Source organism: Eufriesea mexicana, unplaced genomic scaffold (genome assembly GCF_001483705.2).
Source record: "Eufriesea mexicana isolate 0111107269 unplaced genomic scaffold, ASM148370v2 scaffold1358, whole genome shotgun sequence".
Lineage (NCBI taxonomy): Eukaryota > Metazoa > Arthropoda > Insecta > Hymenoptera > Apidae > Eufriesea > Eufriesea mexicana.
In genome coordinates, this window is record NW_016909491.1 from 480,125 (window position 1) to 507,076 (window position 26,952).

A 26,952-nucleotide genomic window follows, 5' to 3' on the forward strand; every position below is an offset into this window, starting at 1 on the left:
CGAAAGTTCGTTTCGATACATAGATCCGATCTTTACTACGCAAGTGCTCCCATTCCGTTTAACTCTCTTCGCAAAGAATCGCGTAAGGGGTGGAGAAGAGAGTGGGATGTATGGGTGTATGTCGCGGGAACGCCCTGGCAATTGCGTCGGTTCGCGAAGCCCAAGGTGCTCCACTTTCGCGGTTAGACTAGCCATCGTGGGGGTTTTAGTGGGTAAGAATCTCATAAAACCCCACCCTCGCCCTTAGAGGTATCGAGGTATCTCCTGGAAGATTTCTTTCACGTAAAAAAAGAAAAAAGCAAGCCTATTACTCGATGACCGACTGTACTTTATTCCACTGGATATAATATTTTCTCTCGTCCGATCTTCGAGCTGCCCGTTTAACGTTGGACCTTCTTCGTTAACCACCTGCGTTGGTGAAAGACGTGTCACGCACGTCGTAATGCTTTCGTCGCAGAATCGCCAACGACGTGGTATGCACGTTGTTAGGCAATTGTTACAGAAACACTAGACCGTTCTGGCACACGCGTCTGTGAATTCCTTGCCAATCGCCGTTTCGTTTTGAAACCTCGGTTATCACTGCTACGTGCTCGTCACTCACGTCGCCATATCGATAACCGGTGCTCATGTACTCTTGCAATTGCAAGCGCCATTGCGACGATCGGTTTTCCTTTTTCTTCTTTTTTTCTTTTTTTCTCTTTTTCAAAAAACTTGGTCTCGAATGCCAAAGATTGCGCGTGCGTTTCGACACCTTTGACACGGCGCTTCCTACCACGGGAGGGACTCTGTAACGACGCCTACCGTAGCGTCAAGCGTTCTCCAGGTGATCGAGAAACACTGCGAGATAAGCACGTCGTGGAGACCTGGTAGCGGGTAAACGAAAAGAAACCAGGAAGCACGCGGTGACCAGGCTCCACGCGCCGATCACTCTCACGGTATATTCCCGGTGTTATCTAAGCGACTCGCAACCGTCGCGACCCACGATCGCTCGGAAATTACCGATACCCCGTGCGAACCTTTCTCGTCCTTCTAGTCCACTCCCCACGAGCCACCTTATACCTTTCTAGGTATTTTATTCCACCGTTTTATCTCCGCGTGGGAATAATTAGCACCGGCTTAATACCGATAGGGTTCCGTGCTTTTCTCGTCGAATGATCGATGAAACGGGTTATCGCGCCGCGTACGGTACAAAGCGGAGGATGGAAAGCTCACGGGACAAAACACGGATCCTCGGTTTGCTAAATCGACGGTTTTGTCCGGATCGACCGCCGAGAGCGTACGTAGCACCAGCAGCGTGACGGCACCGCTCGATCGCCGTTTCACCGGGATCTTTCCCACCAGGATGGATCTGCTATTCGGCGAACTCGATTCGACGTGATCGCCGATTCGTCACCGTTAGTCGTTTTCGCCTAGAGCGGCGGCTGGAATCTCCGAGACTCTCGCGAATACGATTCGTGGATTTCCTCGCGATCCCTTTCTATTCGCGCAGATCGGCTGGCGCGCTCGCGCGAACGCACTCGATTGCGTTTTCCTCGCAACCTTCTGGGAATCTCGTGCGTCTCGAGGAGCAGTGTGAGAACCGACGGATCGAAAGGTTTCGACACGGTCGAGCGGTTAATTAGAATTTCCAGGGGCTAGACAGGCCCGTGATCGAGCCGCAGGAAAACCAGCGCCGACCACGCACCGCGTCATCTTCGGCCGATTCATTAGCGCGCAGTTCCTCCGCTTAATTACCTCGTTTAGGAAAATAACCGAGCATCGCTGTTCCGCGACGCGGCTCGTTAGCGACCGCTACTCCTCGGTTATCTCGGCCGACGAAAATTTCCCGCTTGGACCGGTCGCCGTGGCACGATCGGAACGAGCGCACGCGCCGGCGTTTTCGCAGCGTTCGAGGTGCATCCAGGTGTGGAGCAGTCTGTAGGTCAGTTACACTGTTACTGTTACCGTCCAGGCTATTACCGGTTATCGCGCGCCACGCCAACGGTACGCGCGGCGTTCGTTCGCCGTGGAATTCTCCTCTGAGCGCGATCGGTCCTCGTCGACCGATCGGAATCGCTCTCGCCTGCCAACGCGCCGCTAGCCCGTAACTTTCCTCCCGCCATCGCTCGCCGACTTTCGCCTTATACACTTCCATCCGGTCTGCCGATCTTTTTCCGCGAGAAAAACCGACGCGGACAAATCGGATCGCGCGCTCGCTCGCTGCAAACCGTCGCCGGCCGGGACACGGCTAACGGACCCCGGGTAAAACCATCGATACCGCGAGAAATTCTTAATTAATTGCCGCATATGGTGGCTAATTAAATGCGAAACACGCCGCACCGCCGCCGGACATGCCTCCCGCATCGTACTGCCACTTTTTCTCTCTCTCCCCTCTCCTTCCTGCGACTCTTCTTCTGCTCCCTCGTCTTCTTCCTCTATCTTCGTCGTCTTGCTCCTTCGAGACTTTGCAATGAAGCGTGCCAGCTCGCGCCATTATCTTTCCGCTCGCTCGAGGAATCTCGCGCTGCCATCGCGTTTCCATCGCGTTCGCGCTCGTTACCCCCCCGTCCGCGTCCGCGTCCGAGGCACCGCGCTGTTTTTATTTCCAATTTCCACGGGAACGGCGCGAGCGTCGATCGATAGTCCCGTCCCGAGATTTTTCGTCCACCCCGAAGACCCGACGCTTCTTTTCCTCCCCCCGTTCTCGACCCCTCGTCTTTGTCCCTAACGCGCGGCGCGCGAAATTCTCGTCGATCCGACGAGCCGCCACGGCCGGGGCAGTCTATCGGCGATAATTCCAGGCATCGAGGCGTCAATTATGACTAATGAGCTAGGCGGGCCTTGGCTCTTTGATCCGCGGCGTTAGAATTAGAGCCTGGCGCGGCGAGTTCGCGGCCAGGGCAAAAAGGGACGGAGAAAAACGCTGGCCGAATATATCGACCACACCCATCGTGTTCCCGACGCGTGTATCGCGGCGTTTTTTATTCCACCTGAGGGCCCCTCATTGATTTCGACACCTCCTCCGGGCCGTGGCAAAAAGGATGCCGGAACATCGAAAGGGACAACGCTTTCACCCGCGCCGATCCGCCACCGAATCCTCATTTACATCTCGCGTCAGCCCCGCGCGCGGCGGCCATTGTTTCGCTGGTTGCGGAAGCAATTATCGGTAATCCAGTTTATGCAAATTAATTGGATTAATTGCTCGCGAATTAATATCGCGTCGCGTCGTGCAATTACCGCGACGCGGACCGCGCTGTCGCTCGGCTTTTTCCGTCGAAAACCATCGATCCGCGCGAAGGCTGGAAAAATCGCAGCGGTCGCTGCCATTTTGTTCCACGGCCGGGCAGATTCGACGGCACGTCCGATCCCGAGGGTACCCTCGTACGTGGCCGTGTCTAGTCCTGCGTGGCGACGGGGATACGCAGCCTGGAACATCGGCATGCGGAGCTGACGGGTCACGACAGCGTGTTTCTCGCAGCTCCGACCGTTGCCGATTCCAGTCGTGCGCGAATGCCGTCCCTGTCACGCTCGCTCTTCCACGTCGTCATCCTCCGCCATCCCTGCGATCCTGCGAAACATCTCCGGGGAAAGAATCCGCGCGATGCAAGATTTATGACCCGTCGAACGGGCCCAGCTCGTGCTCGTCGGCGGAATGATCGACGGTGCCGGGGGGGGGGATAGGGAAACGGTTCCCGACCCGGAGTTTCGCCCCGAGGGACGAAACTCGGCTCGTGGTAAACTCGCCGCGGGTTCGGGTTACGTTCGGGTAACGTTCGCGTAAACGACGGCTGAAAATTTCGCTCTGCGTGCCCGGGCGCACACGCTCGAACGAGCGAGCGATTAGAGAAGACCGAAATCACGAGCGTGCTTCGCCGGACGTTTATTCAGGGTGCGTACCCTTGTACATCGGTGGACGGCCTGTCCGCCGTGGACCCTGTAATTATAAAGGACCGGTTTTCTCTGCCGTGTACACCTATGGGGGTACACACACCGTGCGCTCTCGCCGCTCTCCCGTTTGCACGTAATCGGCGTCGCATCGTCGACGCGCAACCTTCCCGTCGTGACGGAAATATTCCGCGATAATCGGGGGAATAAATAAATCGCGCTGCGGTTCCTGCTTCTCTCTTTCTCCGTTTCGCTCTTGGCCAAGTATCGTTTTCGAGCACGGTTTTCCCGTGCCCTCGGCGCGCACTCGCGAGAAAGTTGAGCAACGGACGGGAATAAAACGAACGGGGGTATCGTTAGCTCGGCCAGACGAGATTCCGTGGCGGAACGCGCGCGTTGCAATTGCAATCCTTTCACGGTCGAGCGTATGCGCACGCTCGGAAGGCTACGGGGATTTCTAATGCTCGGTCGTGGTCAGAATTACCCGCGCCGCGTTAATAAACCGCCGCTTGAGCCCGGTATCGCGTGTCGCGAAATACCAGCCGGCTGAGTCATGCGAGAGCGCGGCCCGTGCTCGCCGACCCGTGCTCCATCGATCCCGCTTCGATCCTGCTTCCATCTCTCGTGTAGATCGCGCCTGGGCCCCGAGTCGCGTCCGAGTTCCTCCGTCTCCCGTCACGGCCACCTCCCGTCGCGAGGACCAACGCGACGTCCTTTCGGGCCCGAGTACTCCGCTACGAGCTCTGCCGGTAGACTCGTTCACGCTTTGACTGTCACGTTGGTCGTATATGACAGGCCACGATGGTCACTGGTGACCGGGACGCTCGAAATACTTACGATTGTAAAAATTAAAAGAAAATTCACGGTTAGTGCATTTCGAATATAACCGTCATGGCGTCACGGTGGTCACTCGTAATTGACAATAAGATAAACGTGACATTGGGTAAGAATGTGGTCTTATATCGCGAATTTATTATTATTTCGCCATTATGCGCTTTGAATAATAAAAATACTGCATTTCATCGATCACCGAATCTCCACTTCGTCGGAAGTGACTCTCCGTCATGATTCGCTTGTTTCGCCGAATTATTTTCGTATAAATTCGTGGTCCTCGAATTCCGAATTCCTCGATCTGAACGAGGTCGAGACGAGTGGCGGAAATCGCAGGCTCGGAGACGCTTGATCGTGCTGGAAACCGTAGAAGGGAGAACGATGGTCGTGCCGATTACGGTGGGACGGGCCCTGCGCACGCCGCGACCGTTCGAATTAGCACGATCGACGCGTGTACGCGAGCACGTGCCTCGAATGCATTCGCGATCCACGAGGTTTCGCCGGAAAGAGAAAGAGGGCCCGGCCGATCTTTTCGATATCGCGGGTTTTCCAGCCGCGCCTACCGTTTATCGATCGATGGAAACGCGCGATGCGTGGCAACGAGAGGGCCGACAGCGGGATCCACGCGCGATCGGGGCTCGGAAAAGGTCGGTCGATCGATCCCAGGGTCGCGTTCGCGGTCGGGGCGTCGCGGACGACGAGAACAAAAGGGCAAGGTCAGGATGCGTCGAGCAACGGTCTTATTAATTTCGAAGCTCGACAGCCGCGGGCTGTGGGGCGCGACGGAAGGAACAAGAGGGTAAAGAAAGTGGGCCAGCCTGCGACGCGGCCCCGTACACAATGCGCGAGCGTACAATGCAAACGAGCTCGGATCGCTCCTTTTGTACCGCTCCGGCCAATAATCTACCTGGTCGAAAAAACGACCGATCGAACAGCGCTCGTTCGTTAAGCTCCTCTCCGTCTGCGCGCTTAACGAATGCGTCTCGACATTTAACTACTCGCCAATCTCCCTTCCCGTCGCCGATCGATCTTCGTAATTAGTCGATTATCGCTCTCGCTTTCGCGTCCTTCGTGCTCGTCGATCGCCGTCCCACCTAGACGAGGTTCGCCGATCTAGCATTTCCATCTACACCGGTCGCCTTCCGAGACCAGCCAATCGCTTCCCTAACCTCCAAATTTTTCATAAAACGCGTTGCCTCGTTAGACTATTGGACTATATGGCCTCTTCGTAGTACGAATTAATCGAAACTTCGAAGATTTAGGATCGTTCCATTGAAATCTCGCGATTTTTCCTATCGGGTGGCGGATTTGGACGGGATGACGAAAGCAGGAAGTTGCGCTCGGAGCAAGTCTGGAGGTTAAACGGATCCTAACTGTACCGTGCGTACGAATACCACGCGGCTGGAGTGGAGGTGTGCTCGAGTTGGCGACAGGAAGCGCGCTATCGGCGAATCTACCGTTCGAGGCAAATGGCGATTTTTCTGCGAGCTTTTAATTAGACGACGGTGCCCGTAAGATTAGAGGCCGGACTCTGTTCTCCGGCATCTGGAGAAGTGGTAACGGTAAATCGAGAGCGCGGACTACTAGCAGCGACCAACAAAACGGCCTGCCGGTGCAACCGATTACGATCTCCTACGGTATAGATCCTCGCGAACAAGGATCCCTCGCGCGCCATTATTCCCTTCCGATCGAGCGTGTTTCCGGCGACGCGTAGCGCTCTTCGGCTCCGAAAAAACCATCCCCGATCGACACCTGTCGCTTCCCTTAGCGGTTTAGCGAGTTAATAATGGCGGCGATCGCGCCCGGCCGTACGTCTCTGCCGCGTGGATTCGCACCGGGGCCGGAGGATCGATCGGTATCGGGATTAACGAATCACGCGTGGCCCGTTATTGATACCGGAGCGAGTATCGCGGCGGGTGAGCGGCCGACGCGAGGTTCATCGACGTAACGCGCGATGCAGCTCTGCCCCAGTTTCCGGCGGCAGAAAATTCTTGCGATATCATCGGCCGGCCGACGAGCAAATAATAAACCACGGATCCAGCTGGCGATGGGTGTGGATGTTCCATAATGCATGGCCCGCGCGGTATATCGGATCCTCCGGAGCGCGGGAAAAATCGGTGCCGCCGTGGGATCGCGGCCGAGAATTCGATGGGAATACGATTCTCTGATTCTTCGAGTTTAATCGGAAAATTCGCGATCGCGGATAGAGGATATAGCTGGAACCAAATGGAGATTAAAAATGGAGAGGGTAATCGTAACGAGATCGCTTTTAGCGATTCTTTCGGGTTCCTGAGTCTCCGATGGAGCGGGGCCAAGAGTACCATAATCGCGACGTTTATGTCTGTATCGTGTCCATTCTTACAATGCTGTATCGAACAGTACACGCGCTTCAAATATGAAACCTATCATGATCTAACTAATTTTCAAATTTTTATTAAAAATTCCGAGACTACCATAATCGCGACGCCTATGCGTTTATGCGTGTCTCTTCTTACGTGTTTCGAACAGCACACGCGTTTTTAACGCGAAATCTACAATCTAAATAATTTTCAAATTTTTATTAAAAATTCCGAGATTATCATAATCGCGACGCCTATGCGTTTATGCGTGTATCGTGTCTCTTCTTACGTGCATCGAACAGTACACGCGTTTTTAACGCGAAATCTACAATCTAAATAATTTTCAAATTTTTATTAAAAATTCCGAGAGTACTATAGTCTTTGATCTTTTTCTATAGCTCTATGTTTATGCGGGTACCATGTTCCCTCTTCTCACGTGTCTCGAATAGTACATACTCGCGTTTCTAATGCGAAACCTACCACGACTTAACCAATTTTCAAATTTTTATTGAAAACTCTGGAAGTGTCATAATCGCGACGTCTTTCATCCCTTTCTATAGCCTTGCGTTTACGCGTGAACCGTAGCCCTTCTTACGTGTATCAAACAGTACACGCGTTTCAAATATAAAACCTACCACGACCTAACCAATTTTCAAATTTTTATTCAAAATTCCGAGAGTACCATAATGGCGACGTTTTTCATCCCTTTGTATAATTCTGCGTTTACGCGTGAACCGTATCCCTTCTTACGTGTATCGAACAGTATACGCGCTTTTAATACGAAATCTGCGATTTAAACAATTTCCTAATTTTTATTAAAAATTCCGAGAGTACCATAATGGCGACGTTTTTCATCCCTTTCTATAATTCTGCGTTTACGCGTACACCGTGCCCCTTTTTACGTGTACCGAACAGTATACGCGTTTTTAATACGAAATCTGCGATTTAAACAATTTTCTAATTTTTATTAAAAATTCCGAGACTACCATAATCGCGACGTCTTTCATCCCTTTCTATAATTCTGCGTTTACGCGTGAACCGTATCCCTTCTTACGTGTATCGAACAGTATACGCGCTTTTAATACGAAATCTGCGATTTAAACAATTTTCTAATTTTTATTAAAAATTTCGAGAGTACCATGATGGCGACGTTTTTCATCCCTTTCTATAATTCTGCGTTTACGCGTGAACCGTATCCCTTCTTACGTGTATCGAACAGTATACGCGCTTTTAATACGAAATCTGCGATTTAAACAATTTTCTAACTTTTATTAAAAATTCCGAGAGTACCATAATGGCGACGTTTTTCATCCCTTTGTATAATTCTGCGTTTACGCGTGAACCGTATCCCTTCTTACGTGTATCGAACAGTATACGCGCTTTTAATACGAAATCTGCGATTTAAACAATTTCCTAATTTTTATTAAAAATTCCGAGAGTACCATAATGGCGACGTTTTTCATCCCTTTCTATAATTCTGCGTTTACGCGTGCATCGTGCCCCTCTTTACGTGTACCGAATAGTACATACTCGCATTTCTAACGCGAAACCTACCACGCTCTAAACAATTTTTAAATTTTTATTAAAAATTCCGTATTCAACATTGTCGCTTTGTTCGTATCTTTTTCACGATTTTATTCCTTTAGTTTTCCATCGACCGATCATCTGCCCGATCGCTGTAGCCTGATCGTCGAGTACAATTGATCGTGGCCGGAATAAAATGCCGGAGGTGTTGGAACGGTTCGCGCAGCACGACGATCGTCTCTGTCGAGACGAAAATTCGGTCGAAATGTCCCTCCTCCATTGGAAGTTGTTGTCCTTGCGAGAACCGAGTCATGGAACGGTGTGGCGCAGCGTCATAAATAATTGATAGCGAGCAGAGAGGAGGGGGCACTTACTCACCATAATCGGAGTGCAATCCCGCCGACCAGATATGGACCAAGAAGGTATGGCGAGCGCAACATCTGCAACGAGACAAACCATTCTTTTAGCCGCTAATTCACCGTTACACCTCGCCGACAATCGCGCTTCCTGCCCGACTCGGAATCTCCCCATCTTTCCCACTTTTCCCTTATCTGTCCCGTAATCTCGGGACAATCGAGTTACAGGAATAAGCTTCTTCTCGTAAAAACCTCCTCGACGACGGTTCCCCGCTCGATGCCGCGGCGAAAATCGATCATCGATCAGGCGAGATCCCGATGGCGCGGGAAAAACGAAGATCGTTAACGCGTTATCGGGCGGATCGATAGGCAAAGTCGCTCGCGTGGAAGATAAATCAACGTCGATGCCGAGAGCCTGTGTTCCGGTGTAATCCGTTTACAGATTACCGATAAGCAGATTAGCAAACGCGTGAACAGCCCGCAGGAATAAGCGGCCGCTCGCGATCCGCCAGCAGCCAGCGCGTGCACGCCTCGCTCCAGCAGCGTGCAAGGTTCAAATGGAAACATTGTCAACTATAAAGTTATCAGCCGTCTAGCTACTGGCGCAGCCAGCTCTCGAATCGCGTTTTTCCACCGCCGCGCATAAATTCCGATTGCAGATAAAGCGGAATCGGATTCGCGATCGGCAGCCGAAATCGAGATTGAACCCGGATAGGGGTCGAAATAGAAATTACGACAGCCGAACGCGGCGATATATCGATTCTCCGAGCCATCTCGCCGAATCGTTATTTTCTATTTCCCCGATACAATTCCGCGACTTTAATTAATCGCGACGCGTTTAATTTTACGCGCGCATCCACGTTGTTCTTAACCGGGGATCCTTAATTAACCTAATTTCTTTTGACAGAACGATGATAAAAATAAGCACGGAAATTTATGCTATGGATTATGACACGAGTAAAAATACTTTTACAGTAAAAATAACTTTCGAATCGTTACATTCGTCGTTTATTAAAATTAACTAGAGCACTCGAGGGGCGCCCTCCAGTCGCCACTTGATAAAATTTCGAAGATCGATATTAACCCTTTACACTCGAGAGGTGATACTCAGTCACCATTTCATAAAATTTGCAAGATCGATATTAACCCTTTGCACTCGAGGGGCGTCCTTCAGTTACCATTTGATCAAATTTCGAAGCTCGATATTAATTAATGTATCAAATTTAAGACAATGTAACACTGTTCGAGGTATCGAAATTAAATAATTCTACGTGTTAATTATTATACGATTTCTTATTTACTGCTCAAAAAATATCACGAGCATCATAACAGAAAATTTTTCAACTCGTACCCTTCTTCAGCCAAAATATCGTCGAGCGCAAAGGGTTAATATCATCAACGAGGTATCGATCGAAGTACTAATTTATAATGTAAACGATCTTTGGAATAAACGACGTAAACAGTCAAACAATATACAGAGTCTTCGACTGTTTACGTCTAAAACGTTTAACTCTTTCATAGTGTAGTAAAATTACGAATGAAGGTCCAAAAAATGTCCGGTTCTTTTTACGTTCGAAAATACTTCGGCAGAAAATGTAGTAAAAAATTTAAAAGAGACGTGTTTTGTATGTATCTTGCTAATAATTAGTCCGTGTATAGTACTTGATCCTCTGTCCGTCGAGTACTATAAATATTTCGGGATAAACTGTTACCGAGTTAAGACTATTGATGGCGAGATATCGATCAAAGTGTGTCAACCCTTCGAGTCGAAGAACAGACAGTGCAATAAAGACCTTTGGAAAGGAAAATTTTGGAAACATTGTCTTCCGTCCTTCGACCACGATAAGAAAAATAAAAATTAATAAATCGTCGATTATCGTGACACACACGATTTTTGTATAATAATTGCATCTTTTCGCCAGTCGATCGCTGATTATAACATATAAAGATCGCAAATTTCGAATAGAATAGATCGCATATTGGATCAGCAATGCTCCAAGATGCGAAAACGCTGCATCTCTGCCTGTGTATAATTTAATATCCATTTTTTGATCATTCGATATAATTATTCCACGATATAATTCAACGATAGCGCGTTTCCGACGCGTAATATGCCATCTCCATCCGCCGAGACCGGGTAATTGCTATCGTTTTTCACAGATGACCTTTTTCCAGAGCTAGTCTAGACACAAAAACATCCTAGTTTTAAGTACGTTAATTATAAACCAGACATCTATACTACGCACTGTACAAACACCAACGAACAAACAAAACCTCCCTTCCATTACTCCTCTAGCTTATTAAACAAGAACGAACGATCCATCTCTCTTATCTTCCCTCGATTCACGCTTCGAAATAAATTTTCAAATAACTCGCTTTGTTCTTGATTATTCTAGAATCGCTGTGGAATTTAAATAATCGGTGAACAAATTAATCCAACGGATACAGTGATGTAGGATACCAAAAGAAATCGCGAATCGGCTATTGCCAACAAAAACAAATTGTAAACCGATCGATATCTTCTAGAAGCAAATCGAAAGGTTATTTTATATAACAAAATTAAGTTCCGTCACTTCTCTACGGGGAGGTGAAGCGTAGGTTAAGGAAAGCATAAAAGCGTGGTCCTTGACAAGCAAAACAGAGTCCTTGGAAATCGTGTGACCAGCACAAGCGTGAGTCGTTTGATTTTGGAAAGAGATTTTTAAAAGAGTGCATCTTTGTGTGTTTTCGTTATCATGGTGTTTTTCCCCTAAGTTAAATCAGTTTACGAGTTTTGAGTCTGCGTTATCGTGTTCTTGTTCTATCGTGAATTTTCGGTGTCTCAAGGCCAGTTTCGCCATTATACTGTACTGTGACGATGGTATCTCGAACTCGGTATTGTTTTGTCAATTGTTAACCCTCTATGGGCCCCTGTAACTTTCAAGTTACATGCTAATGTATGGGTATTTTATTAAACATTCGACATATTCATAATTATTTTTACAATACCTCCCGTGGTTCCATTCTTAAAAATTCTAATTCTTTTTCATTTACCGGCTATTCGATCATGATAGGTTAGGTCCTCTATGACCTTTTTTCCACAAGATGGCGTGGAAAATTATCTTGTCTCGGCACAATAATACAAACGTTGTTAATTCAAGCTTTCGTTATGAATTCGTTATAATAAAATTGTCAAAACCGACGAATTTAGTGGTTGATATTTGTTGATTTTATGTTAAATACAATTCTTATAGTGAAGAAAAATATATATTCGGTCGATAGGGGGTTAATATCTCGAACGATAATGGATCTGTCTCCGTCATTCCAGAATTGCTATAGAATTTAAGTCAAACTTTCGAATAACTCGCTTTGTTCTTTCCCATAACGCGAATCCCTTTCCGATATTTAATATTTTAAATAAGCAAGATCTATACGCTTGATAGATGTTGCAGCGTTAGGAAATCTCGGGAGCGGAATTTCAAAGAGACCCGAGAGTCACCTATCTAGCTCGTATTTTCAGAGCTGGCCGACGCGGAATTTCCATCGGACACGGTATATCCGTGGATTAAGATCCTGCCATAAACTCGGAGAAACGGTGCCTGTGTCTTACACCCGCGAGCTTTTCCTTTCGGACTCGCGTTACCATGGGGACATCCTCGCGAGGGTGGGCTCCCTAACCCCGGATCGCACGGATGAGTTATCGTCTCACCCTCGCGGCGTTATCAACCACGATGGCGGAGCACGCGGAAGACCATCGGAACCGAAGGCATTCGAGGAACTCGGCTACCCATAATCGTCTTAACCCTTTCGCTACTACGGGTGACTAACCCGTTCGGTACGGAGGAGCTGGCCGCGGTTATACATTCGTGGTACGAGGAAGTTTTCCACAAGAGTGGTGGCACTGGAAGCCACGAAAACGTGTTTTGCGGTATTCGTAGAAATCTCGAGCGTGATTAACACTTAATTTTTCATTCGGACCGCGACAGTCATCGGTGACGTTTCGTGGATGCCGCCAATAGGCGACGGTAGTACCCAGAGAATGTTTCATGGCCGACGCCATTGTGCGGCAGTAGTACCGAAAGGGTTAACCCTTAGAGTGCGGACGACTTTCTGTCGAAGGGTTTCAAAGGGACTGTGCGTGCTTAACGCTGACGATCACTGTGAACGGAATACTTCTCGCTAGTGCGAGTCCTGTTGATTAATTGTTCAAGGCGCAACTAACAAGTTATTATTCTAATTCTTTTGCAGCAGGTTAAATAATAAAGAAACGTTATTTTCAAGCATCGATTATCTATTAGAATCAATCAAATTTACAATATGACTTAATATAAAAATAAGGAACAAAAATTAATAGTTTATTTGTGTATGATAAATTTTTATATTATTTTTATATTATATTCTTATTACATTACTAATGATACTCAGAACAGATATATTATTATTTGTTCCATCATTTGTCTTTTTTTACTACCGTTGCTAAGAAACACATATATTTGTCTCAAATGAAGTTACATGTAATACTATTGCATGGAAGACCGAAAAAATTGAACAACGCATATATGCGTCCACCGTCCCTGCTGGTGACTCGCCGGACGCATATATGCGTCCATAGCGCTCTAAGGGTTGATCACCGGCTACGAGATGCCATCTACACTCGATGGGTGACTACAGAATCACCGGTTACAAAAATTGAGTAAAAAATTAAGACAAGTGCTACCATTCCTAAGCTAAAGCTCTGTTCGCAAAGAGTTGCAAGCTCTATTGCGATGGTCAGTTTTTCCTTTTTTCTTTTTTCTTTGAAAAATTGGCGTCAAAAGACCGAATGCTGAAGACTACACTATCATAATTGTTAAGATAAAACTCAATAGCGAAGTAAACTCTACATTCCAACGATGTGGGGGTGATCCCTCCCCCCGGTGTTTTGTCTTTTGTCACCAGTCTTCTGAAGACTTTTGACCTGCGAGGCCCTAAACAGGCCAGTTCTAACCATTCGCCCGTTCAATAAAGATCTATACAGCTTTTCCACAGTTTTCCACTGACTACTATTCCTTGCGTTATAACCCCTTTAATAATAATGCTACCATCTTTGACACGTTGCTTCGTTCTACGGGAGAGGCTTCCTGACGACGTTCGTCATAGCGAAAGGGTTAATACCAGTTTCTGAAAATCTGTGCTGGATGGCATCGTGCATTGCATTCTTCGTTTAACCCTTTGCATTCGATGATTTTTTGGCTAAAGAATAGTAGGAGTTCAAAAATTTTCTGTTATAAAGCCGATGATATTTCTTTGAGCAGTGAATAAGAAATTGTATAATAATTAAATTAACGTAGAATTATTTGATTTCGATAGCTCGCACACCGTTGTATTATCTTAAATTTGACATATTAACCCTTTGCACTCGAGAGGTGACCCTCGGTCATCATTTCGTAAAATTTGGAAGATCGATATTAATTAATATATCAAATTTAATGTAATGTAACAGTGTGCGAGGTATCGAAATCAAATAATTCTACAATTCTATTATTGTACAAATCTTTATTTACTGATTAAAAAATTATCGTCAGCTTTTTAATAGAGAATCTTTGATTTTCTATTCCTCTGTAGCGAAAAAATCGTCGAGTGCAAAGGGTTAACACTTTGATTATCACGTTGGTCATATATGACCGGTTTCTCGTGAAACTATAATTGTAAAAATTGAATGAAAATTGACAGTTAGTGAATTTTGAATATAACCGCTAATTAGAAGATACTTTGAAATAAAAAGTGCCCCATTCAACAATTAAAAATTTGTATTAGAACATCGATCAAAAAAATATTGGAACAAATCTTGCATCTAGCGGTGCATTCCCATGGCGTCCTATGTGAAACGTGTGATTTCAACATGGCAGTCAAAGGGTTAATTAACCCTTTGCACTCGAGAGGTGACTCTCAATCACGATTTAATCATATTCTAAAGATCGACGTTAATTAATATATCAAATTTAAAATTACTTAACGATGTGTGGAATGTCGACGAAAAATAATTCTACGTCTTAATTTGCATATGATTTCTCATTTACCATTTGAAAAATATCGTCGACTGTATGACAGAAAATCTTCGAATTGCTATTTTTCTGCAACGAAAAAGTCGTCGAGTGCAAAGGTTAATATCGATCTTCGAAATTTTATTAAATGGCGACTAAAGGGTGCTCCTCGAGTGCAAAGGATTAACTGCAATTTTAATTAATTTATTTATTTTTAATCATTGGTATATGAATAATATCTTAGATATATTCACTTTCTGGGTACTTTTAATTACTATAGTCCGTCCAAAGAGACGAATTATCAGTGTTTACATTAATGACTGCGTGATTAGTTAAGTGGTCAGAAAGTTAACGAGAACTGGCTTATCATTTCGATACAATATTTCGCGTTTATTGCGCCATTATCTTCACTGCAAATATGCTTTGCGTTTTCCGTTAAAGATAGAGATATTGCCCCATTCTATCCTCGAGTAACAGTTGCTTTAATAAAACTAAACGGAGCGAAACTGCGTATTTATGCACGTGGTTCAGGTTTAATTGGAAAAAATAGTAATTAAGATAGGAAGCTTTCACACGAACTAAACACCATGGCACCTTTCAGCACAGCACCCTAGAGATCCCGCTGCGTGGAATTAAAATTAAAACTGAAGCTGTAGGAAATACAATTATTTCGCAGGAAAAAGAACGCGCATTTAGTGCAATAAGAATTGCTGCAACCGTGTAATGACACAGTCACGCGGTTAGAGCTAGAAATGGACCAGGTCTACGGTCTTGTCCGTGACAGAAAATGGTGGAATAGAAACAAAACCGACGAACACTGGTCTGTATAGAACAAAATCGTTGTATTCCAACGAAAACTAAAATTGGAACTTGATCTGCCAAAAAATTTGCTAGTCCAAACCCAGGGAATTCGATCGTGGCACGCAAAGCCGTTTATTATTCGCGAGAGAAGCGCGTGCGAGTTGATTTAGGCTACTACCGGCCCCAACGCAAACACGCTCGAGGATTTTTCGTCGTCCACCCTTATCGCCGCGTCTGCCACTCCGGCGTCCTTCTTCCGCCCCGAATTAACCCCTTCAGTCTAGAACACACTTCGGACTTAAACGCTTTCTCGAGGTGGAATGCTTCTTCGCTTGTTCGTGTAGACACCGAACATTTGCGTGTTTCCCAAACTCGGAAGATGAACCCTGATGCCAGAATAATAGCGAAGGTCCTTGAGATCCAAAAATGGCTACTAGTCTGCAACGTCAAGCACGACTGACGATTCTAGTGATTATGGCAAAGGCTATCCGAAGTTAAATCGTAGGCCAGGGGGTAAAGACCCAAAATTCGCTACTGGTCTGCGATCTCTGACATCCCCAACATCGTCGTTGAAGCGTTATGGTGTACTCCAATAATGATAAAATAGAGAAAAGATGTCGAGACATCTTACATGTAACCTCGATGTTAAAATGTTTTTTGATTACGTACTGATGTATGATTGCGTGCGTGTCGGTCGGTCACCTGCCGAATTCTTTTGTTCAAGCGACTCACTCTCTAAGGAATCGTTGAACTGCACACACCGATCGAGATATTTATTGTTAACCCATTTGTATCCAAGCGCGGAATATTCCGCGAGCCGTGATTGTCTACTATCACCAAGCGCGGAATATTCCGCGAGCCGCGACTGTCTACTATCACCAAGCGCGGAATATTCCGCGAGCCGTGATTGTCTACTATCACCGAGCGCACAATATTCTATTTATAAAATAATATCTGTTTCTTTCCTTTTTAAGTAGAGTCATGATGCAAATGGGTTAAAGTGCTTTCTCTTATAATAAGTGTTCCTTTCTTTTAACTCCACTCCCATCCCAAATTCTATCAAAATCTCGTGTCTTTTTGTTGGAATACATCATAGCCGTGCAACGACGATGTCGGGGGTGCCAGAGGTCGCAGACTAATAGCAGATTTTGGGTTTTTACCCCTTGTCCTACGATTTAACTTCGGATGACCTGTGTCATAACTACTAGCCATTTTTGGATCTCAAGGATCTTCGCTATTTCTCACGTCGATGGGTCCTCTTCCCTTTCAAATACGATTTAACTTCGGATGGCCTGTGCCACAATCAACAGAATCCACCACACGTCGAGTTATTTCAAGAATAACGCGTAACCGAAGCAGAAAGCGATAAAAGTAATCGTTAAACGTTGCAGAAACACGTCCAAATTGTTATTTCTCTAGCTACTTAAATTACTAGTCTCCTTGATAAAATAAATATGTAAATACCTTCTCTGTGTCCAACAGAAATCTTCAAACCGATTCCTCTACCATTGGTCACGGACTACTCTATCGCCCAACGCAAATTGTTTTTAGAACAGCGTGGAAATTGTGAGGATAGAATATAAATATTACCAACCGAACGTTCGTTCGAAGACTCTAGAAGGTTCGATGGCACGTGGCACGGTCAACAGGAAGATCGGTCACCCGTCGAGCCATTTCGTACTAACGCGAAGAATAACACGCAGCTGACGAGTCGAGACTCGTCGAAACGAAAACACGTCGTCGAAAATTCACCTCGAGCCTATTGTTTAAGTTCGGTGCCAGTTCAGCCACGCGTCTCACCTGAGACAGTCGCGTTCGGCACTGTTTGCGAGGCTCGCGATATTGTGCGTGAAAAGCAGAACGAAACGTGGTTTCCAAAGTGATTGAAGAAATATCTGCTTGCAAAAACGTCCCAAAAACATCTGTATTCGGAATTCTACGCCGGGATCTAAGCTTAACCATCCTCGACTGCGGAATTATGGAGTGCGACACTGACATCGAGCAATTTACAGGTAAATACTCTTATTGTAAATTTTATCAGAAATGTGAAACGGGGTAGGATCATATTTTGATTATATTTCGATAAAGAATTAGGGATTCATTGGTAAAAAGAAGTATCACTTTGTAATAAATTACTAGGGAAATTACTAGGGTCGTATATTCATAGTTCACGTGTCATATTTATTTTATCAGAAAGGTGAAACCGGGTAGAATTATATTTTGAATATATTTCGATAAAGAATCAAAGATTCATTGGTAAAAAGAAGTATTACATTGTAATAAGTTACTAGGGAAATTACTAGGGTCGTATATTCATAGTTCACGTGTCATATCTATTTTATCAGAAATGTGAAACGGGGTAGGATCATATTTTGATTATATTTCGATAAAGGATCAGGGATTCATTGGTAAAAAGAAGTATTACATTGTAATAAGTTACTAGGGAAATTACTAGGGTCGTATATTCATAGTTCACGTGTCATATCTATTTTATCAGAAATGTGAAACGGGGTAGGATTATATTTTGATTATATTTCGATAAAGAATTAGGGATTCGTTGGTAAAAAGAAGTATTACTTTGTAATAAGTTACTAGGGAAATTACTAGGGTCATATATTCATAGTTCACGCGTCATATTTATTTTATCAGAAATGTGAAACGGGGTAGGATTATATTTTGATTATATTTCGATAAAGAATCAAGGATTCATTGGTAAAAAGAAGTATTACTTTGTAATAAGTTACTAGGGAAATTACTAGGGTCGTATATTCATAGTTCACGCGTCATATTTATTTTATCAGAAATGTGAAACGGGGTAGGATTATATTTTGATTATATTTCGATAAAGAATCAAGGATTCATTGGTAAAAAGAAGTATCACTTTATAATAAATTACTAGGAAAATTACTAGAGACGTATATTCACAGTTCGCGCGTCTTATTTATATTATTGCAATTGTTATCAGGGAATAGCCGATGTTTTAGGGAAAATAAAATGAATTTATAAATTCAGTCGTAGTTATACTCATACTTAACACGTTAAACGCCACAGTTAGCCCTTATGCTAATTCCGGGCCATACAGACCGGTGAGACCATACAGACCGGAAAGCCTAGCGCGGTCCCTAGGGATCCCTAGGCGTGACGTTTGACGTGTTAAAAGACATTCATTGATTAGCACACGTATCATAGTACACGAATGCTAAATTTCAAGCGAATTGATAACCTAGCTTTTGAAATACCTTTCTCGCCATTTTGCAAAAGATATATTCGAGAAAAACGCGTTTAAAGCGTGCGAAGACGCTGCGAGGCCCTTAATATCTTCACGATTACCCTGAAAATTTGAAAATAAATTCTCGGAATATTGATCCATTGATCGAAGCAAAGGAAAACCCGAATCCTTTTTCCGTCTACGCCAAAATCCCTCCTCAATTCGAAATTCCGGTCGAAAATAGCGCCACCAAAAACGTCTTCGTCGAAGCGTTCCATTTCCTCGGAAACTCTCTATAGAGATTCGTTTCCAGGTTTACCTCGACAATTTACTGAGGCGCCTCTACCCCATCGCGAATAATGCACCTTCCCGGCCGTTTCCATTCGATTCGAAACACCACCGTGCTCCTCGCTTTCATCGTTACCCCGAGTCGACGCGTAAACGGTTCCTAGATCCGGTTGCGGCGTGAGGTACTCGCGATGCTTTGGTAACTCGATCTATCGATCTAACGTATCGGAGAAGAACTCGGATAAGATAAAGCCGCGAGTAAGCATCTAGAAGGTGCAATTGGTTGAAATCCGATTGCCGTCAGAGGGCGTGTGATTTGGCATCGACTAACGACTAAGCAACAAAGATGAGCAGTGAAGCCAAAGGGAATCGAATTGGTAGGATTTTTGGGAGAAAAAGAATAGGAATAAACTAGAGCTCGCTCTCGCGATTGTTAATTATCAGCCGAAGAACGAGAAAGCCAACGATAATTCGAATTTTCGGGTAGAAACACGCGTTCACAGCGAACAGCGCGAGACATGGCGCGTGACCTGCTCTATGACGCCAAAGGAAATCGAATTGGCAGGATTTTTTGGGGAAAAAGAGTAGGAATAAACTAGAGCTCGCTCTCGCGATTGTTAATTATCAGCCGAAAACCAAGAAAGTCGACGATAATTCGAGTTTTCGGGTAGAAACACGCGTTGACAGCGAACAGCGCGAGACATGGCGCGTGACCTGTTCTATGACGCCAAAGGAAATCGAATTGGCAGGATTTTTTGGGGAAAAAGAGTAGGAATAAACTCGAGCTCGCTCTCGCGACTATTAATTATCAGTTGAAAACCGAGAAAGTCGACGATAATTCGAATTTTCGGGTAGAAACACGCGTTGACAGCGAACAGCGCGAGACATGGCGCGTGACTTGCCCTATGACGCCAAAGGAAATCGAATTGGCAGGATTTTTTGGGGAAAAAGAGTAGGAATAAACTAGAGCTCGCTCTCGCGATTGTTAATTATCAGCCGAAGACCGAGAAAGCCGACGATAATTCGAATTTTCGGGTAGAAACACGCGTTAACAGCGAACAGCGCGAGACATGGCGCGTGACCTGCTCACGATGATTTGCTAACTCGATTTATCGATCTAACGTATCGGTGAAGAACTCGGATAAGATATAGCCGCGAGTAAGCATCTAGAAGGTGCAATTGGTTGAAATCCGATTGCCGTCAGAGGGCACGTGATTTAGCATGGAGGATCGACTGAGCAACACAAATGAGCGATTATGCCAAAGGGAATCGAATTGGCAGTATTTTTGGGAGAAAAAGAATAGGACAAACCTCGAGCTCGCTCTCGCGACTATTAATTATCAGCTGAAGACCGAGAAAGCCGACGATAATTCGAGTTTTCGGGTAGAAGCACGCGTTGGCAGCGAAGAGCGCGGGACATGGCGTGACGAGGCCGGACCACCCCGGACGGCTTCCTTCCAGGAATAATCCATAGATCGTGCAGGAAATCGCGCGAACCATCCGCGATTTCGAGAAGGTTCCAGGTAACAGGCTGAGAAACGGTGCCGGCTGACTGGCCGCGTGCCGAGGGACGGTAGGTGTCCGTGAACGGAGGAAGCTACTTTGGCCGAATTTAACGCGGAGTTTAAGCGGGGCGGATCCGAGTAAGCGGCAACTTAGTACCGTGAAAGAGCTCGCAATTAGGGAGCGACGTAACCTCGGATTAGCTCGCCGGATAACGATCGGTTTGCCTGGCGCCTCGTTTCTCTCTTCGCTCTCGGGAGCGCGCGAAATTTCGCCGCGGTGGTAACCGCGCTAGCGGGTATCGGGGCCCCGCGAGGAAGCTCTGAGGGTTTTCGGATTGGACACTTTCTCGGGTAACTGTCCCGTACAGCTTCCTGGGAATCCTTTGTCCCGGGTCAGGTGCGAGCATCCGGTGTCAAATTTAAGACGGGTTAGAGTCGAGCGCGATTTCCTTTCTACTTTCGCGGATTTTTCGTTGCAATGGTATCTTCCAGTAGTCTGTCCATGAGTCTCACTGGGCCTGGTACTTCGTCGCGTCCGTTTTTCACATGAATGGTGAGATTTGGGAAAAGAACGCGAAATTAGGTTAGAAAGGCTACATGTGTGATAACTGCCGCGACTTCCTTCCTATTTTCGCGGATTTTTCTTCGTGATGATGTCTCCCAGTAGTCTGTCGATGAGTCCCACTGGGCCTGGTACTTCGTCGCGTCCGTTTTTCACATGAATGGTGAGATTTGGGAAAAGAACGCGAAATTAGGTTAGAAAGGCTACATGTGTGATAACTGCCGCGACTTCCTTCGTATTTTCGCGGATTTTTCTTCGTGATGATGTCTCCCAGTAGTCTGTCGATGAGTCCCACTGGGCCTGGTACTTCGTCGCGTCCGTTTTTCACATGAATGGTGAGATTTGGGAAAAGAACACGAAATTAGGTTAGAAAGGCTGCATGTGTGATAGCTGCCGCGATTTCCTCCTTATTTTTACGGTTTTTTCGTCGCAGTGATATCTCCCAGTAGTGTCTCGATGAGTTTCACTAGACCTGGTACTTCGTCGCGTCCGTTTTTCGCATGAACGAGTAGAAATTTGGGAAAAGAACGCGAAATTAGGTTAGGAAGGCTACATGTGCGATAATTGCCGCAATTTCCTTTCTACTTTTGCGGATTTTTCGTTGCAATAGTGTCTTCCAGTAGTCTGTCAATGAGTCCCACTAGGCTTGGTAGTCCGTCGCGTCCGTTTTTCACATGAACGAGTGAAATTTGGGAAAAGAACGCGAAATTAAGTTAGAAAGACTACGTGTGTGATAATTGCACGTGACAGATATTAGGCTCGGGGAACGCGGACAATTATAGGCTTCGCTGTCATTTACAATTCGCGTTGGCAGTCGTCGTACCTTATCCAATATCTTATAAAATATTGTTACGAGTTTCTCATATCCACCGTGTACTCCGACTTAGTAACAAGAGCGCACTGTAACTTCCGAAAAATAGTAATCCAGCACCTTCCAGGATATTCAGGCGAGACTTCTAACTTTCGTAATAGTAATCCAGGATCTACTAGAATGTTCGGCTACAATCGCGATTGATCAGTATAAAAAGGGGCGTCTTTCACCGAAGTTTAGCGAATCGAGTTGACAGCGTTTAGCGTTCAATAGGGTTAATCTAATTCTACGTCGCGTATATTTGGATCTTTCGGCAATCCAGCGATGGAACTCATAGAAGAGGAGTTGTAAATGCGATCTGAAACAATATTTTACGAACAAGAACGATAAGCCAGGCTTTTCGAATTTCGGCTTGTGGCGGTCCAACCGGCATCACCTAGCTGTCAAATAAAGATCGTGTGACGACCGTGTGAGATTGCAACTCATACGTTCGACAGTCTAAATTCTACGTTGATGTTTCCTCGACGAATTTGCAAAAATTAGAAGAACGCGTTAATTCCCATTAACACGTTCCGTGCCACATGTGCCATTCGTTAAATTTAAATACGCGTTAAATTTAATATGCAGGCCACGTGTACCATAAATGGTACACGGTGTGACAACTACTCTAAACAAGCTAATTACTTATGGATTGACGATGTAATAAAATATTATGCGATAACATATCTACTTTTATCCAAAACAACAAATAGCCTAGAGATCATGATGGGCAAAAAGGGCTTGGCAGGGAACGCGTTAAGATTGATTTCGAGCAGCGTTTTCGAGTGCTCTCCGACTCGCAGACGAGGATGATCACAGTCGAATAGAGACGACGAAGCCTCCGCAGTCAGAGACGAAGAAAAGACGCAGAAGAGGATCGCACGCGTTGCAGCGTCGGTCGATAAGCAGATAAGGATTACAGCTCGGCGCATACCGGGCGTCGAGTTTTCATATCGCGTTGCCGGCTAAATTCGATCGGATTACAGAGCGGGAGGCATGAGAACCGACGCCGTGGAAAGAATCTCGTCCGCCACCGACGTCTTCGCGACGCGAAATTAGAGACAGCGGACGAGTCACCGAGCGCGTTGTTGCGATACCAGTGGCAACGGATTCGCGCTGTCAATCCTCACCTCGTCATCGAGGGACCAAGGTACTCGCGATTTCGAGCGCGTTCTTGCGATACCAGTGGCAACGGATTCGCGCTGTCAATCCTCACCTCGTCATCGAGGGACCAAGGTAAATCGCGAAGACTACTGTTGGAAATCGTCTCCATCGCAGAGGGACAGTTCTCCTCTCGTTTCGCTTCGACGCGAATATTAACCCTTTGTACTCGACGATTTTTTGGCTACAGAAGAGTCAAAATTCAAAGATTCTCTACTAAAAGACTGACGATGCATTTTGAGCAGTAAATAAAGAATTGTAGAATTAATCGATTTCGATACCCTCGCACGCTGTTACATTACATTAAATTTGATATAGTAATTAATATCGATCCCCCAAATTTTATGAAATGGTGACTGAAGCTCACCTCTCGCGTGCAAAGGGTTAGTATTCATCCGTGGTACGTCTTAACGGAGAAGAAGCACGTTCAGACCGATGTTCTCCGTTACCCGTGCGCGAGCACAAATTATTATTATCGGCCATTGTTATTATCGCCACGTCACTAGGATGAATAACAATGGGCCCTCCTCATCGACAGACGCAACGCGCGATAACTTTGACAGGTTGACAGCGCGCTGGTTAATCCAACTGGTAGTCTCGCGGTGTGCTTAACGACGTCTCTATCGTTCGCGAAAATTATTTGGAATATCGCTCGACTTCTCGGAGAAATTTCGAAATCCGACCGAGCGCGAGGATTTACCGCGACGATCTATAGATCTCTATGGCGGCATTGATATGTCGTTGCGACAAAGCGATGGACGATTAATCATTGTCGGACATTGCCGATCTCGAAAGTCGCGGGACGATCTTTGCGTGCTCGCCTCGTAGAATTCGAGACGTTCCCAAAATCGGCGGGAATCGGCGCGGTATCCCCGCTGATCGGAGAGGATCGGTGGTTTAATCCCGGCTAGCGTAGTCGTGAAATACAAGGAACGACATCCCCGGACGTTTACCACGCATGCTTAAACCACGCGAATGTCGGCTGCGGTATAAATTTACAAGAACGAATAAATGAGAAATGCTGTTCGCGGCGCTGTCGCCCGCAGCCTGCGTCACTTTACTACATCGTAAAACATCGCGATACTTTATGGATTTCAGCCGCGTTCGCGGGATACGGCTCGCCAGCGATGGTAGCTTCCCTCGCGGCAACCGCCTCCGAGACATTGTCGTCCGCTTTTCACGGCGCCGATCTCACCGATCTTCCATCCCAGCGAGTATCACGGCCACCGAGTACGCACGCGAGTAGCTACAACAGCGCGGCGAAATAACGGCCATCGAATCCTGTCGGAACCTTGAACCGAGTGGCAGAAAGGAAGAACGAAGGGGAGGGCAGAGCCTCGGGGTCGGAAGACCCGGCGACGAGGACGTATCGCGGTACCATTGTCTCGGGAACGAGTCCTGTCCCCCCGTGTCCTGGGAATTTCAAGAAGCCGATCGATGCGGCACGACGAGAAGAGAAACGTCTCGGATCGCGCGCGTGCACTTGACATTTTGCAAGCTACGCCAATGTCGGTGTCAGCGGCACGTGTCAATCCACCTTGTTCGCGCCGCACTCGAGCATCGAGCGGAACCGAGCCGAGCCGTGCCACGGTCACGTTCCAGACACCGATCCCACACCCCGATCGCTTAATTAATTTCTTTGTATTCCCGCTTTCGCGTCGCCGTGTCTTTAACCGAGTTCCATCCAGATACCAATCCACGAACCCGCGAATTCGCGAGTTAAGCCTTCAATCGCTCGAGCGTTCCACCGATACCGATTGAGTTACCGATCGTCCTCGCGGCGAGGAGGAAATTGGGAAAAATAGGAACTCGGGGAAGAGGAGAGGAGAAGAGAGGAAAAGAGAGGAGTTTACGAGCGGAGGAGGAATTATCGCTCGCCGCGATGGAGCAATTGCAGCGGGACCGGATAGCAGCGATGTCTGGACAAACGCGAGATCGATTTCCACTTGACCCTCGAACGCTTTCGCCGGCAGAGTCGGCACGAACTTACGCGCGCAGTAGGTCGCGTTCGATTCGTCGGCGACACCGTTACGCGCGCGCTCGAAAGGGAAATTCGTGCGCGCCGCGACGCTTATGCAACTGTCTCGCCTTCTCTCCATCGTAGGCGAATTTCGACCGTTCCGTGCTCTCGTTCCCCTCCTATTAACGGATCGACGATCGACGGGGATGCAGGTGCGCGGAAAACGGTGAACAGATCGGTCTCGATCACGCGATCCCCGGGGAATCTGCTCGAGTGCAGCCTCGAATCCGCGAGCAGAGCGCGGCGCGTTCGAGGCGCTCCTGGACGCGGCTGAAACGGGCTATAAATAGGAAGGCGAGTACGTTATTTCCCTTTAATCCGGAGAAACAGCGAGATTATCACGTGGGTTCGTAGCGGGACCGGTTTCTGCGATCGCGCTCGAGACAGCGACGCGTCTTTAATGCCGCTTTAATGAAGAGGTTCCCACGAATATCCTAATTACCTTGAAATTACCGCGACGCGCGCCGTTAAACACCGGAACCTATTACTTTCGGAGCAACACGGGTAGACGGTTAATCGATTGTAAAATTAAACGCGAAAACGCCCCGCGCGTGGCCGCGTTGTCCGCGCGATCCGCAGACGCGAGTCGTGCGACCGTGACTCGCCACCGGAACCATTTGCAGATGTAATTTACGACCGCGATAATTTGTCGCGCGTCAGTGAAAGGCTGCCGATTAAAATATCCTCGTACTCGCGCTCGCGACGTTCCGCGTCCGGACGCCATCCCCCTGTCAACGGATTCCCCCCGTTCCTCCCTCGCCGCGCCATTTCTCCGCCATTTCTCCGAGAAATTTCTCGCTCCTAATCTAAATATAAACGCACGTATACCTGATCGAATGGCCGCGTGGATGTCGCCTGTCGATGAAGGCGTCTGGGTGCCCGCTTCCTGCTTACGCAACGGGAGCCGCCTAGACTGGCAGCGGAGAAGCGGAGCGATCTCGAGCGTACGAAATGGCGCGATCGGAGTCGGAGCTTGGACCGGCGCGTGACTAGCCGCGACTGGCTCGAGAGAAAGGAAGCGGATTAAAATATCCGTCGGCGGTTTCGTACCGACGCACACGGATTATTAGATACAATATCGGAAGATAGATCCGCGCCGGATAAGCCGAACAAAAAGGAGAACGCGTCGGGAGATTAATGGACTCGGAGACGAGATACGTAAATCGAGAGAGAGAGAGACGAGGAGATAGGACGTTCTCCACGCTTTCACCGAATAACGCCGTCGCGTAACGGTCGCTAATTGCCGCTCGTAATTTTAATTAACTCCCATCGCGTGCCGCCGACGCGGAAATTTCTCCCGGAGGACACCGCGGATCGCGCCTCCTCGAGTTCCCGCGTTAATTACCGATGCGACTATCCTTCGAACGCCGATCGTCCGATCGCGCCGACGAACGCGGAAGGTCCTCCGCGGTGGGGAAAGTACGGATCCGCGTTTGAAAGGATGGGAACCCTGGTCCCCAATTTCCCGGCTGCGAACAATGACTGTATGCACAGTGGAAAGAGGCACAACGCGGTTGCATAAGGAGCCAATCGCAACGAGGAAACGCGTTCTTCCTTCTTCTTCTGAGAACGACGCGATATCTGGTCGCACGCCGTCCCGGTTGGAACTCAGTCGCGCACCGACATCCTTCCAGATCGGTT

General features: G+C 47.0%; 1 protein-coding gene across 3 annotated transcripts in view; it reads right to left on the reverse strand.

Moving 5' to 3' along the window:
• Prosap (SH3 and multiple ankyrin repeat domains prosap) overlaps nucleotides 1-26,952 on the reverse strand; it is a 152,733-nt gene that overhangs the window by 69,455 nt on the left and 56,326 nt on the right. For 2 of the 3 annotated variants that reach the window (XM_017900879.1, XM_017900881.1), the window contains exon 2: nucleotides 8,937-8,998. The gene's annotated coding sequence lies outside the window, so the exon portion shown is untranslated. Of the gene's footprint in view, nucleotides 1-8,932; nucleotides 8,999-26,952 lie in introns of all 3 variants that reach the window. The other variant, XM_017900880.1, reaches the window with a different exon arrangement.